At 41.3% G+C, this 13,409-nt stretch overlaps 1 pseudogene; it reads right to left on the reverse strand.

Moving 5' to 3' along the window:
- Positions 1-11,388: 11,388 nt before the first annotated feature.
- On the reverse strand, positions 11,389-12,829 carry LOC132495762 (ATP synthase subunit alpha, mitochondrial-like; annotated as a pseudogene).
- Between the last annotated feature and the right edge of the window lie 580 nt (positions 12,830-13,409).

Here is a 13,409-nt window from a genome sequence, read left to right on the forward strand (position 1 = left end):
GATGAGAATTCCTTCAGGAGCAGACAGCTGTAGGCTGTCTACTGCCTGTACTACCAGCAGCTGGGGCAGCACGTTCTTTATTAAAGATGGATCAGAATCAATTACTCATACCAGGATGGTGACTCCTTGTCTGCTGGTCTCTTGGAACAAGGAACCCAAAGGGGCTAGGTGGTAATTGCAGCTTATAATTCAACAGGAATTGCTAAGATGGGAAGCACAAATTACAAGAGGGACACAGGAATAATAATGGCAAGTAGGGACACTCCTGCTTCCACCTGTTGGTTCCCAGACCCATGTATTCTTTCATCAGAGACATAGCACCATATAAATGTTTTGAACTCAAAGTGTATCCTGCATCCTAGTTGATACCCCATCCTCAAAAATATCACCTCCACACCGCCAAGCTAATGCTACAGCTGTGCCTTAACAGGCCATTCCAATACTCGCTCATTTAGGAAGCTTCTGGGTGATTCTGAGTTAAGACCGTGGACCACCTGACCATGGGCTCACTCCAACACCTTCGCCATAAAGTCAATCCCCTGGTGTAACATGAAATTATGTATGATGCCATGCCAATAAATCAAATCCTCAAAAAGTGATGGCGTGAGCAAGAAAGACAATCTCCTACCTGGAATATGTCTGTTACTGTGCCTAGTGTGATCAACTTGTCATCAAGTGCCAGGTTGGTCTCCTGGAGGGATTGTGCCATATCAGGAGCTCAGGGTTGGTCGCTGTTTCTGGCAAGTTGAACTTCAGGCAAAAGCAGAAACACTAGATCAACTTAAGTGAATAGGAGCCCATACCACTGAGCCCATACATGGCTTTCATCCCTGCCACCGTAGCCCTTTTGCTTATGTACCCATCATGCCAGCATTAGGGTGGTATTAACGTATGATATGAAGATGCTCACACTTCATGCCCACTCCCATATGCCACGTGCCTCTACCCCTTACATGCAATCTTCCCATCTGTCTCCACAAATCACTTAACAGCCAGTCATTTCTCACTGCCCAAGAGTTCACATATATTCTGAACTCAGGCCACTTCTCTTTCCACACAAAGGGGGTGACTTCAAGCTTCACCTCTTGAAGCTCTGCCCATTGGGAAGATTTTCCCTTGTGACTGGCTTTCAGTACCACCCCTGAGTGGAGCTGTACAGAGGATGCTATCTATTTTCAGCTTGCAGCCACAGAAGCAACTAGTCCATGAACCAAGTTTGGGTTTTTCCTCCTTTTTACATCTGGTCTCAAAAGATGGCCCATACACCTGTAGGTGTGACCCGAGAGACAGGAACTGATACAACACTGATGGTCGACATGGGGGTCTGGACTACCTGCTCGTGCAATTTCCATGAACCCTCGGGTCCTGCTCTTGCTCAACCCTGTATGTACCAGTTCCATCTTACCATGGATTATTGCTGCACCTGCTGCAAGTTATGACTGGATGGTTCTGATAGAATCCCAGCTCAAGATTGCCAGTTGTAACCACATGATGATTTTGCCCCGTGGTCAGGTAATTCATCTCTCATACATCATCCTCTCATATAACAAACTATCTTCATTTTTTATAACGTATGTAATTCTCCACTGAAGATGGCATGGCATTATTCTAAAACCCCCAGGGCCTCGGTTGTGATTCCCTATTTGCGGTTGCCATAAACTCCAGCTTTCCTACCACTGATGTCTCTAGAAGCTTTGAACCTGCCTGGTTACATGACTGCAGAGCCCTTTTCTGCTCATAGCTGGCAGCCTTTCATGCCACTGGGTGGAAGCAGTATTCCCAGTTGGAATATACGGCCTCCAAGATCTGAAGAGGCCCACTAGGCATTATGCTTCCTTTTTCATGTTTAGGAAGTTCAGGGTGCAATAATTTGTCCTTTACTTTGGATGGCATGTCCTGGAATGCCCCTGACCAATGGAACTCTAAAAATACTAGTGATGTGACAAGGTCCCTGAATCTTCTTACGGTATCTCTCTCACCCTCTAGGGAGGGTGTCTTATCAAAGTTTCCAATATGTTAGCTCATATCGTCCAATAAATATGTTACCGTTGATATAATGTATTAATGTGATGTTCTCTGTGGCATCCTCTTCAACTTACTGGATGACAAAGGACAAGAAAGTTTAAGTAGCCCTGAGGTAAAACTACAGAAGTATACTGTCATCTTTTCCCTGTGAATACACACTGTTTCTGATCTTTCATTTTCCTAACAGGGATGGAAATTATGCATCTACCCACCCAATCAATGTCTGCCTACCAGGTACTTGGGAGTATATTCATGTGCAATGGAAAGGACACCACATCTGGCACTCCAACTGCAGTGGAGCCTATGACTTAGCGCAGTTTGTGGCAGTCTGCTGTCACTCTTTACAACCCAGATGATGGGCATCAACCATCTTTTAGATACTTAACAGGCTCACTAATTTCCTCCACCACCACCCCAGGTTAAGATAGTGTTTTTGATTTATTATTTGGCTGAGGGATAGAGGCAGTTTCAGAGATTACACTTACTTGGTGTTTTCTTTTTCTTTTCCTTTTCTTCTCTTCTCTCTTCCTTCTTTCTTTTTTTGTCTCTCCCACTATAATGATTCTTGTCCTGTAGGTCAGGAACACAACGCGAGGGATTTTATGAAGTACTAAGTATTCGCTCTAGTAAAATATTCAGAGGCTAAACAAATGACATTGTTGACCCACCGTGAGCCAAACCTTGGCCAGGACTCCATTTATTACCTGGCTGCCATATGCACCCATTATATGAGGTGCTTTGGATCCCAGGTATCACTGTGAATTCAGACCCTGCATCCAACAAATATTGGGTTATTCTTACCTTTTTCCCCAGTGCAATTACTCAAATACCTGGAGGTAAGTCCCTTTGGGGAAGGACCAGGGGAATCATTACCACATGTATTTGACATGACAGTGTCCTTCTCCTGGGGACATAACTTTTCCTCAGTCAATGGTTTCTGGGTTGAAAAACTGACTCAAGTTTGGAAACAGAACAAGAGAGCGTGACTTTATCAGAGCAACTCCTCTCAGCCTCCTGAGGTGGATTTATTTTAATGATACATATTGAGTAAATTCCTTTGTTATTGTCCATCCATTTCACTCCTAAAGGAACTGTGTTTTATTAACCAACTCCACAACTCTCTGAGGATCAGACCTCCTCTGGCTGCCTCTTTAACCTTGCCAATTATTATTATGGTTATGTGCACATGGCATCTGTATATGTGATGGGTTTCATTCAAATACATATAATTATATATAGATATATAGAACAGGCAAGATGTGGCCAGAAGCACACAACTGCAACAGCAAAGGAGATTAATATGATACACCACATAACAAAATGAAGGTTAAACAGTGTATGATCATCTCAACAGATGCAGAAAAGGCACTTGACAAAATCTGAAATCCATTCCTGATAAAAACTGTCAGCAAACTGGGCACAGAGAGAATGTTTCTCAACATAAGAAAGGTCATATATGATAAGCCCACAGCTAACATCATACTCAGTGGTGAGAAAGTTTTTCCTCTAAGATCAGGAGCAAAACAAACATGCCCACTCTTGCCATTTTTATTAAACATAGTACTAGAAGTACTAGCCAGAGCAATTAGGCAACAAAAAGACGTAATAAGGATCCAAATCAGAAAGGAAGAAGTAAAACTGTCTCTGTTTGCAGATGATGTGATATTATATATAGAAAACCCTAAAAACTCACCCCCCAAACTGTTAGAACTAATAAATGAATTCAGCAAAGTTGAAACATGTCTTTGAGAGCTCCAAGCAGAGTCCTGAGCTAGTCTACTTAGCTGAGGGTTCTAAAGAATGCATCAAGAGTTCTGTAAAAAGGCCTTCCCTGTCTCTAGTCTACCAGGGACATTGTAATAATCAAGGAACTACAGGAATTGCTCCAAGTCCCTCCAAGTTAGGGAAACCCCAGCCATTTTCCACCACGGGGGCTGTAGAGTAGACAGCAGTGCCTCAGATAGGTCACCCTGCGTGTCTTATCAAAAAGATCCTGGCTTGGGCCTCCCTGGTGGCGCAAGTGGTTGAGAGTCCGCCTGCCGATGCAGGGGATACGGGTTCGTGCCCCGGTCTGGGAGGATCCCATATGCCGCGGAGCGGCTGGGCCCGTGAGCCATGGCCGCTGAGCCTGCGCGTCCGGAGCCTGTGCTCCGCAACGGGGGAGGCCACAACAGTGAGAGGCCCGCATACCGCAAAAAAAAAAAAAGATCCTGGCTTAACAACTAGCATTTCAGGGGTTCTTTCCAAGTTCTATCTCCATTCAACTCTGAACCCACTAGCTATATCTGGCCAGGCAGATAGTAACAAAGGAGTAAGATAATGTTTCTGGGAGATGTAACCCAACGAACAGAGAATGTTTCTGTTATGGTGGAGAGATATCTCACTGGCCTTTTCCAGGGCCTAGGACAAATATTCTACGCCGATTCCCAGCAAACAACTTTCTGGTTCAAAATTTAGCATCTCAGGCATCTTAATACCAAAAAAGTAGGACCTAGGAGACTCTTAGCACCATGAGAAAGGAACAAAGTTCACTCTAAATGAACAAAGTAGCATTTTTGTTTAAATACTAGTCTCAAGTAATACTCGTACTTAGTACTTATACAGAGCTTCCTGTGTACCAGGCACTATTCTCAGAGCTTTGTATCTATTAACTTCTTTTATCCTCATAACAATCCTATGATGAAGTAGGTTCTGTCATTATTGTTCTCATTTTCCAAATGAAGATACTAAGGCATAAAAATGTTTGGTAGGGCTTCCCTGGTGGCGCAGTGGTTGAGAGTCCGCCTGCCAATGCAGGGGACGCAGGTTCGTCCCCCAGTCTGGGAAGATCCCACATGCCGTGGAGCGGCTGGGCCCGTGAGCCATGGCTGCTGAGCCTGCGCGTCCGGAGCCTGTGCTCCGCAATGGGAGAGGCCACAGCAGTGAGAGGCCCGCGTACTGAAAAAAAAAAAAAAAAATGTTTGGTAACATACCCAAGGTCACATCCGCTGGTAAGAAGTGGCAGAGCTGCGATTTAAACCCAGACAGTCTGGCACAAGAATTTGTTTTCTTAGCCATTCTGATATTCAGTGTGGAATCTACCCCTGGGAGACCTGCCAAGTTAAGGCCCAAGCCTCGGACGTGAAGTTCTAACCCGAACTATGCTAATCCGAACAAGCCCTGCCAGCACTCCAGCCCTTGATAATAACTCAATCAGATGATTCCTCATTGCCTAAGCCAGATCTTTGTTTGAATATGGAAATACAGAATGTGTGGTAGATGATGAGTAAATCAAAGGCTTATAGAAAAGTTCTCACTAATGCTCAAATCATTTCAGAGTTCAATGTCTTTGCATATACTGGCAATATTCTCCACTCTTCACCACGCAAACTCCTCCTTACCTTTCAAATTCAGAACAAGTATCCTGTTCTCTGGAAGGCCTTCCTCATTCCCAACTCCAAAGGCAACCCTTCCTCTGCACCCTTTCTTTATTGTAGCATTTAGCACTTTATATTCTATCTACTGCTATTCTCATCGCTCTAGATGGCAAACTTTTTGAAAACAGAACTCTTTGGAAAGCCTCTGTTCCCTCATTGGAATACTGAGAGTAATAAAATTACCTCTTTTGCGAGGATTAACTAAAATAATCTCTGTAAACTTACTTGACATTTAATTAGCTCTCAGTGAAGGACAGCCACTCTGAAAGTATAGTTTTGTAACCTTGGGTATTTGGTACAGTGTTGACATACAATATACAGTTAGTAAATGTTTGTTAAACAAGTACAAAATAATATTCCAAAATATCCCTGAGGAAAAAACAAAAACAAAAAAATCACTGAGGATGTACTTCAAACGTCTTAGTTAAAGGTCTTTAATATAATGCTAGCCCTGATTCGTCAGTTTTGCTTATTGAAATTTCACAACTCAAGTTGTCACATACCTTGTTGGTGTCATTTCATTTTTCCTGTTACAGTTGAAGCAATGCTGTGACCAAGACTGTTTAAAATTAAAATAGAATTTGCAAGTATATTCAGATACCCTTGCTTTTAAATTATTTCATTGGTACATTTAGTCATCTTACATTTTAAAATGAAGACAATAAATTAAAAATATTCCTTTCTCATTTTTCCTTTTTTTGGTTCCTTTCCCTCCTTCATAGTTTTAATTTTAAATAAAAAACAATGGCTGCCTTCAAAAATTATTTTATAAACAGAGCAAGTTTTGTTATTAATTACTAACACAAGAAAAATTTCAGTGTATCCAAAAAAATTTCTAAGCTCCTTGACATAGCCCACTTTACTGGGTTACCATGAATACAATAAAAATGCCAGACTAATAAAAGAATTTGGAAAATTCCTTGGAAAAACTGGTTATTATCTACTGGATAAAAAACATTTCTGACCCTTAAGTAAGTCTTGGTCTGTATTTTGTTTACTTTCTTGAATATCTCCTAAGTATCTCTAAACTCTCCATCTTACTAATTATACAAATATATAAAAATTATTTAGTATAAGGTTATTTTACCTTAATTCCTTTGAAGGGAATAAAATAGCTATCTTATATCATTTTATAAAGCATCTGTTTCCTCATGCAGGGAATTTCATGTAGTTATAATTAAAGTTTATTTTACTCTAATAATTTTTACCCTTTATATATTTAGGAAACCTGAACCTTATTGCAGAAGAAGTCAGTATTGAACTTAACATAATTACATGCACAATCTATAGACATCCATTCCACAAATTGTTACCAAAAGCCCTACGCTGTATAAGCATTATGCTAGGTGTTCAGGATACAGGAATACAAATTAACAAAACACAAGTCAGTAGTGATAAGTATTACAAAGAAAAAGAAAGCAGATTAAGGGGAATAGAGAGTGAAGGGGATGAGGTGTTATACAGATCAGGTAAGTATCTCTGAAGGAAACAAGAGAGTGAGTCACAGGACACTGAGAAAGGAACCTCCAGGCAGACAGGTTAGCAAGTGCAAAGGTCCCGAGACAGAAACGTATTCTGCTTGTTCTAAGCAGAGAGATCGGTGTGGTTGGAGTGGTGTGGGCTAAGGAGAGGAAAAGGCACCTCCCTGGAGGCCCAGTGGTTAGGACTCTGCGCTTCCACTGCCAAGGGCCCAGGTTCAATCCCTGGTCGGGGAACTAAAATCCCACAAGCCGCGTGGCCAAAAAAAATAAGGAGAGAGAAAAACGTAGGAGATGAGGTCAGAGAGAAAGCATGGCCACAGATCCAATGGAAAGATGATGTGAGCCACACACAAAGATCTTCTAGCAGCCATATTTTTAAAAATACAAAGAAACAATTTTTTTTTGCCATGCTACTCAGCTTGTGGGATCTTCCTCGACCAGGGATTGAACCCGGGGCCACAGCAGTGAAAGCACCCAGTCCAAACCACTAGACCACCAGGGAAGTCCGAAATGAAATTAATTTTAATACTGTATTTTATTTGAAGCACCATATCCAAAATATGATTTCAATACATAATCAATATAACAAAATATTAATGAGGTATTTTACGTTTTTTCTTTCTTAAGAAGCCTTTAAAATCCAGTGTGTATTTTATACTCACAGCACATCTACATTCAGACTAGCACATTTCAAGTGCTCAGTAACCACATGTGGCTAGTGGCTACCATATTGGTGCAGTTATAGACAATTGTAAAGCCTTTGAAGAGTTTGGATTTTGTTTTATGTATCAAATATATATGAAAATAAAAGAACAATATAATGAATTTAAAGCTGCCATCACTCAGTTTCAGTGATTAGCAATACATGGCCATCTATACCTCTATCCACCTTCCCCAAACCTAGATTATTTTGAAGGACTGTACTGGAGAGTTTTGAACAAAGGAATGACTTTTAACAGCTTACTCTGACTGCCAAGTAGAGAATATCTTGTAAAGAAGCATGGATGGAAACAGGAAGACCTGTTATGAGGCCATTACAATAATCCAGGTGAATTTACAGCAGCTTAGTTGGGGGTGATGGCAGTGGACTTGGTGAGAAATGGAGGATTGATTGGATTCTTAATATTATTTCAAAGGCTGACAGGATATATTGGTGAATTGGGTACAGGATATGAGAGAAAAGAATCAGAGATGACTTCAAGGTATTAGGCCTGAGCAAGGTGATAGAGTTGCCATTTACTGAAACAGGGGAGACTGCCAGAGGAACAGCTGGATGGAAATTGAGGGTTCATCTTTGGATATGCTAAGTCTAGACATCCTATTAGACATTCAAGTGCGAATAGTGAATAAAAAGTTGTATATCTAGATCTGCAATTCAAGGAAGAAGCCCAGGCAGAGATATAAATTTGTGAGCAATCAGAAAATAGGTGGTATTTAAAACCACGGGACAGGGCTTCCCTGGTGGTGCAGTGGTTGAGAGTCCGCCTGCCGATGCAGGGCACACGGGTTCGTGCCCCGGTCCGGGAGGATCCCACATGCCACGGAGCGGCTGGGCCCGTGAGGCATGGCCGCTGAGCCTGCGCGTCCAGAGCCTGTGCTCTGCAACGGGAGAGACCACAGCAGTGAGAGGCCCGCGTACCACAAAAAAAAAAAAAAAAACATGGGACAAGATGCATTCACTAGGAAATGAATATAAATGGAGGAGAGGTCCTGGTACACTCCAGAGTTAAGAGCAGGAAGAGGAGGAAGAACCAGGAAAGGAGACTTAATCAAAGCCCCAAGTGAGACAGAAAAAAAATAAAAATAAAATGCAAGAAAAAGTAGTGTCCCAGAAGAAAAGTAAAGGAAGTATTTCAGTATAGCAATATATATTATTATATACAAATATAGTAATATTCAGTATAGCACAGGGAACGATACTCAATATCCTGTAATAACCTATAATGGAAAAGAATCTTAAAAAGAATATATATATGTACATATATGTATAACTGAATCACTTTGCTGTACACCTGAAACTAACACAACATTGTAAATCCAACTATATTTCAATAAAAAAATTTTTAAAGAACTGTTTCAAGAAGGAGGTAGTAAACAAAACACAAAACTAAATTTAAGAAAATAAAAACCAATGCCTAGAAGTTGAAAACTAACTGAAACTAATGAACCTAATGGTATATCAGTTTGGTAACAAAATCACACAGAGAAAAGAATTATTCCAATTGATCTTAGAACAAAATATTTTGACTATACAGTTTTTAGTGCAATACATTCCTAGGACAAAAATATTAAAATGGCAAACAAATCTTAAAATACCTAATGTCACTTAGTATTCTTATTGTTAATAGTAACAATTGTATTATTATTAACATGAATATATTTTAACATAATACAAGTAAGAAACTGTGTTAAAGCTGCTAAGGACTAATGTTCAGCATCAAAATGTCAGTTAAAAAACCCTGTGGGCTTCCCTGGTGGCGCAGTGGTTGACAGTCCACCTGCCGATGCAGGGGACACGGGTTTGTGCCCCGGTCCGGGAAGATCCCACATGCCGCGGAGCGGCTGGGCCCGTGAGCCATGGCCACTGGGCCTGCACGTCCGGAGCCCGTGCTCCGCAACGAGAGAGGCCACAGCAGTGAGAGGCCCACGTACCACAAAAAACAAAACAAAACAAACAAACAAACAAAAAACTTGTAATTTTAAATTGTGGTTGTAAATATCAGTATAAACTTGTAACTTTATTTTTTAAAAGATACTTATTTTCTAACTGTCCACTGAAAGGCCAAGAAGCAATGATAATCAAGTAGCAACAAGAATTCCATACTCTGGTCTCAAAACACCTTCACACACTAAAAGGACTCAGGGTTTTTTTCCAACAGTCAATTCCAGGAAATGTACCAGTTGAGCTTGGGATATCACATTATGATAGAAAGCAAGGAAGCTATCAAAAGCTAATATTGCCAAATTAAATAAATACGGAAAACATCAAAATATTTCCCCTTGTGCCCAAAATAGAATAATGTGAGTATCAAACAACTGCAACTGATAGAAATACATTGAATGTGTAAAGCCATGAGTTCGTAGCAACATGCAAAAAAGGAAAAAGATAGAGAGAGAAATTCTTTGGACATGATGGAGGTTGCTAGGTAACCAACACATTACTCTGAAATTGGATAATTTAAAGGAAATAATTAAAGATCTTTCCTGTCTTTTCGGTATGAACAGTATTTCAGGGTAACCAAATAAGCCTAAAGGATGCAGAAAAGTTTTTCTATACAGAAGACTTCTAGCTAATAAATGTAGAAGTAATGATCAAATTAGAAAATCACCATCTTGCAACCCCTATTTCAAAATGAATCAGACAATGGTCATCAATAGATATTAAAATCATTAGTTAAAAGACTATTGGGAAACTTCACAATGAAGGAACTAGGCTGTCACCACCTGAATTAAGCATTACTGAAAACGTGAGACAATCTGACACTATGTGGTTCTCCAGGTGATGAAACAATATGAAGTCTGTAACATCGCCTACAGCTCGTCTCATCAAAACTTGAAACAGAATTTAATCAAGTCTTTAGATCTCACTTCTAGACAGCAGGACTACTGACCCACTTTCTTCAAGAAGTAAATGGAATAAGGGAGGGGAAAAGGAGCACTCCTCCAGATGAAAAGAGATCCTAGAGACCCTAAGAACCAAATTCAAGATGTGGACCTTGTTTGGACTCTGATCTGAAAAGAATAATTGTAAAAAGGCATTTTTTGAGATAATTGGAGAAATGTTAATAGTTTGTATTAAAACTTCAGAAATGGGGCCTCCCTGGTGGCGCAGTGGTTGGGAGTCCGCCTGCCGATGCAGGGGATACGGGTTCGTGCCCCGGTCTGGGGGGATCCCATATGCCGCGGAGCGGCTGGGCCCGTGAGCCATGGCCGCTGGGCCTGCGCGTCCGGAGCCTGTGCTCCGCAGCGGGAGAGGCCGCAACAGTGAGAGGCCCACATACCGCAAAAAGAAAAAAAAAAGAAAAAAAAAAAAAAAAAAACTTCAGAAATGTTTTATTTCCTTTGTCAGATGTAAAAATGGATTTGAGGTTACCTAAGGAAAAAAATGTTGTCTTTCAAATCATAATGAAGCAGCTGGGTAAAATAGCATGCCATCTAAGATTTGCTTTTAAATACTTCAGCAAAAACAAAAACAAAACACACACACACAAATAGAAACAGCTCCAGTTATCAAGATACTCACCCCATGGGCTTCCCTGGTGGCGCAGTGGTTGAGAGTCCGCCTGCCGATGCAGGGGATACGGGTTCGTGCCCCGGTCTGGGAAGATCCTACATGCCGCGGAGAGGCTGGGCCCGTGAGCCATGGCCGCTGGGCCTGTGCGTCCGGAGCCTGTGCTCCGCAATGGGGGAGGCCACAACAGTGAGAGGCCCGCGTACAGCAAAAAAAAAAAAAAAAAAAAAGATACTCACCCCAGCATAAGAGTTGCGAGTTCTTCAACAGCCATAGAATACCGTCCCTGCTTCAGCAACTCAGATACTCACCACGACTCAAGAGTTGTCGAGCAGAAGCATGGAGGTCAGAACCGAACTGGGCAAACTCAGCAACCTCACCATAGGAGCCAATTTCAACTTCATGGTGCCTGCACCTGCTTCACAGACCTGGTGTGGGCAGCAGACCTGACACAGGACACAGAAAAACCAATGTAAATGGTAGGGCAGATACCTTTGTAGAACAATTCTGTTTCCAAGAAGATCTGTCCATCACTGATAGGAACGATATTCGTTGGACTGTAAGCAGACACATTACCAGCTTGTGTTTCTGGTAAAGTCAAGGAGCCACCACCAAAAGAATCGTTCATTATGTCTGCTCTCTCCTGTACATGGGAGTGTAAGTAGGACACATCGTCAGGCTGGGCCTCATGAGTAGCTGAGTGTCTGCAGATCAGCAGAGGCACCAGCCTGTTTGGATAATTCATCATAGATGATCAAAGCATGTTTGCCATTATCCCTAAAATACTCTCCCACAGCACAGCAAGAATAAGGAGCCAGGTACTGATGGAGGGCAGTGTCAGCAGCAGTGGCTGAGACCACACTGGTGTTCTTCATGGCATCCACATCGGTAAGTGTTTTCACCAACTGGGCAACAGTGGATCTCTTCCGACCAATAGCAGTGTAGATATAGTATAGCTTCTTCTTTCCATCAGATCCATCGCTGAAATGTTTCTGGTTAATAATTATGTCAATCATTGATGTTTTTGCCAGTCTGTCAGTCACCAATCGTCAGCCTGTACTGACCACAACCAATCAGCACCAAGCTATCCACAGCATTGATGCCAGTCTGCACTGGTTTCTGCACAGAGATTGGAGAAGTGATGCCAGGGGCTTTCAGGCCAACTCACAAACGTGTCTTGGAACCAACTGGATCCTTGCCATCAGTGACATTACCAAGGCCATCTACTATACAACCCAGTAGCTTCTCACCAACTAGAACATTCACAATGGCTCCCGTCCTCTTCATGGTATCTCCTTCCTTAATTAGTTTATCATGTCCAAACACAACAAAACCAACATTGTCAGTTCCCAAGTTGAAACATACCCTTTAAGCCTGAAGAAAACACTACCGTTTCGTCTGCTTGAACATTCCTCAGCCCATGTATTCAAGCAATACTATCACCAATACTTGAGACACACCCCATTTCTTCACAGTCAACAGAGGTTTTGGCTCCAAGATTACGCTCTTCAAGAACAGAGGATACCTCAGCAGTGCCAGTCTTCTGAAGACAAGTGTTAAGAGGCATGGAGGTTCCCTGTGGCAATGAAGGATGATCCCAGAGCATTCTGAAGACCAGTCTGGCCTGCCAAGGGAGGGTGCAAGCCACAGCCCAAGGCCACGTGTCCAGACAGCATCTTTGCAGCTCTCCTTGGGTGGTTCCTCTGCAGCTGCAACCTCTGGACCAACTTCCAGGCAAATATTAACCAAAAGAAATTACACTAGTATTTTGAGATACTATATAAGAGGATTATGAGATCATTAGTATCAGACAAAATGTTTTTAAGAAAAAATCCTTATTATGCATAAAGTCACATGTAAAGATAAAATAATACAAGAATAACTCACTAGATACATAATATATATGCTTGTATAATTTTTTTTATTTTTATTATGAAATTTACAAACATATAGAAAAGTAGAAAAAATAGTACAATGAACGCCTATAAATCCACTAAGATTCAGCCATTATTAACATTCTGTCATATTAGCTTTATTGATTTATCAATCTATTTCATTTTTTATTATTGTGGTTGAGCTGTTTCAAAGTAAGTGTCACACATTAAGACATTTTATGCCAAAATACTTCACTTCTAAAAGAAAAGAAAAAATTCTCCTATCTAAATACAATGGTATTTCCTCCCCAACATGAAAATAGCTCTCTAGTTTCATCTCACACCCACTCTATATTTAAATTTACCCATGTCCTCAAAGTGT

This window comes from Mesoplodon densirostris, chromosome 9, assembly GCF_025265405.1.
Source record: "Mesoplodon densirostris isolate mMesDen1 chromosome 9, mMesDen1 primary haplotype, whole genome shotgun sequence".
In the NCBI taxonomy this organism is placed as follows: Eukaryota; Metazoa; Chordata; class Mammalia; order Artiodactyla; family Ziphiidae; genus Mesoplodon; species Mesoplodon densirostris.